This window comes from Meleagris gallopavo, chromosome 2 (assembly GCF_000146605.3).
Source record: "Meleagris gallopavo isolate NT-WF06-2002-E0010 breed Aviagen turkey brand Nicholas breeding stock chromosome 2, Turkey_5.1, whole genome shotgun sequence".
Classification (NCBI taxonomy): domain Eukaryota; kingdom Metazoa; phylum Chordata; class Aves; order Galliformes; family Phasianidae; genus Meleagris; species Meleagris gallopavo.
This window is the reverse complement of record NC_015012.2, coordinates 80,076,627-80,079,176: the sequence shown is the minus strand read 5'-3', so window position 1 is coordinate 80,079,176 and position 2,550 is coordinate 80,076,627.

Below are 2,550 nucleotides of genomic sequence, written 5' to 3'. Positions count from 1 at the left end.
CCTGGGATTCCTCCGGCCCAAGTTGAGGCATGGGAATGTGACAAAAGGAAAAGAAGGCAAGGCAAGGGAAGGTGACAGAAGGAAAAGAAGGTGAAGCGATTGAAGGTAATAGAAGGAAAATTTTGCGATAGATAAGTAGATGATAAAGGAAATTGAAGGCTAGACATGGGAAAGCGATAGAAGGAAAAGAAGTCAAAAAGTGAGAAAAGGCTTTCGAAGGAAAATGCGATAGAAGATACAGAAGGCAATATAAAGGAAAAAATGATTGAACAAAAAGAAGGTGACAAGAAAAAGAAAGTGAGGTGAGGGAAGGAGATGAAGTAATTGAAGGTGAAAAGAGGGAAGACTATAGAAGTAAAAGAAGGAGAGGCAAGGGGAGGCAATAGAAGGAGAAGGCGATTAAAGGAAAATTAAGCAATAGAAAAAACTAGAAAGGAAGGGAGTTTTATCAAAGGCGATGTTAAGGAAGCGGAAGCGAGGGAAGACTATAGAAGGAAAAGAAGGCTATAGAAGGAGGAGGCAAGGGAACACTATAGAAGGAAAAGAAGGCAAGGCAAGGCAAGGCAAGGGAAGGCAACAGAAGAAAAAGAAGGAGATGCCAAGGAAGGAGATACGAGTATATGAAGATGAGGTGTGGGAAGGTGATAGAGGGAAAAGGAGAGATGAAGGAAAGAGAAAAATGAAAGAGACGTGGGAGAAAGTGATGAAAGGAAATGACGGGAAGTTGAAGGAAAATGATAGAAGGAAAAAAGGTGAGGTGAGTGAAGGAGATAGAAGGCATGCGATGCAATAGAAAGAAAAGGCGATGGGAAAGAAAGCAAGGCAATGGAAGGTGAGGAGAGGGAAGGTGATAGAAGGAAATGAAGGCATTGTGAGGAAAGGCAATCAAAGGAAAAGAAGGCGAGGGAAGGCGATAGACTAAAAAGAAGTTAAGGAAAAGAAGACGAGTGTACAATCAATGAATATACGGATGTTATAGTATAGCAGAGAGCTTGGCTACATAGCTGTTACACAAAAGCAGAAAAAAGAAAAGGTAGGGATACTGACCTGTATCCTGGGCTCGCATAGGAAACTCTAGTGCAGTGGATCTCTGTTGGGGAATGGCTGCGAGAGCAGGGCAGACATGAGGCTGTGTATGAGCATAACTAGTGCGGCAGCACAGGGTGCGTTCTCATAAGAAAAGTATTAGGAGTTAAGTTAGGAGACACAACATCATTGGGCAGCTGTAAACAGCAGGCCTTAAGCAGTAGGCCCACATCCACAGCTATGCTCTGTGGATGTGTGGGAGGCTGATAAGCGGATGAGCTCAGTGGCAGATGTGAATGCTGGCTGAGCATTGGTTGAGGCCAGGCAGCCCACCTAGACGCCCACCTTGTGCTCCAATAGTAGGTGAACACGTGTAGTAGAATCATATATAAACTCTGTGTGTGCAACAATAAAGCGAAGCTTGATCACTCATATTGAGTACTGTCGTGCTTCCCCGCTTGAGAACAATCTGATTAGGACGCTATCCGCGGCAGATCTCCAGAAGAGATCATTACTCACTGGTAGTCAGCTCTTAAATGGGACTAGGAGAGGTGGAGCCAGTCTATGTTCCATCAGTCCCATGTAGACCATCACCGGGTGTTGCACGTGATCTGACAGTAACACTGGAATGCTTTGATGGCGTTTTGTTCCTTCCGGTGATCCTGAAGGCTCAAAGACTCACGGGGAGAAATACAGATGTTGCAGAGGTACCAAGAGGGGAAGGTCTGCTCTCCAGGGCAAGATACAGGCCATATTTCTATCCTGGGTCAACATGTCCGCTTGTACAGGGGCATGTCACAGCTGCCTGTACCACACCTTCTGGCCGGATGTCTGCGGCTGCATAATTATATCAGGCACCAAAGGGGATGTCCTGATCTGCCATAGAGATATGATGGGGGTCCCTTTAGCAATGAAGATTGGAGTGTTGACCACAATATCAGTAGGCCATGTACCTATTACTGGAGGGACTACTGAGCCTCCCACCTTCAACAATCTCCCCCAAGATGCAAGTAGGCCACGCCACCTGGGTCCTACCTGCACCTTCCAAGGCCATTTTATTCTATGGGTGCCTTGATCTAAATTCTCAGGGGCAGGGAGCAGAAGATTATTTTCATTACCAATCAGGGGTCTTACCTGATGATCAATGCCCGAAATTTGGATCCTAAGCGGGGTGGCCCATGTTGTCTGCAACATTCTCAGGGCACTGGGTCTGCCATCTCGGGGTCTTTCATTCAGGTCTCGCAAGGTTTCATACAGTCTTTTTGTCCACAACTGCAGGGACTAGGAGTCCGTCTTCAGGGCAGCCTTAAGAATACCGTTATAACATTTGATGAGGCCTGCTCCCGTAGGATTATATGGCAGGTGTAATCGCCATTCAATGTTATTTTCTACTGCCCAGCGCTGTATCATTGCACCAGTACAATGAGTCCCTTGGTCACTCTCTGTATAATCAGCGGATATACAAATGGTGTGTGTGTGTGTGTGTGTGTGTGTGTGTGTGTGTGTGTGTGTGTGTGTGTGTGT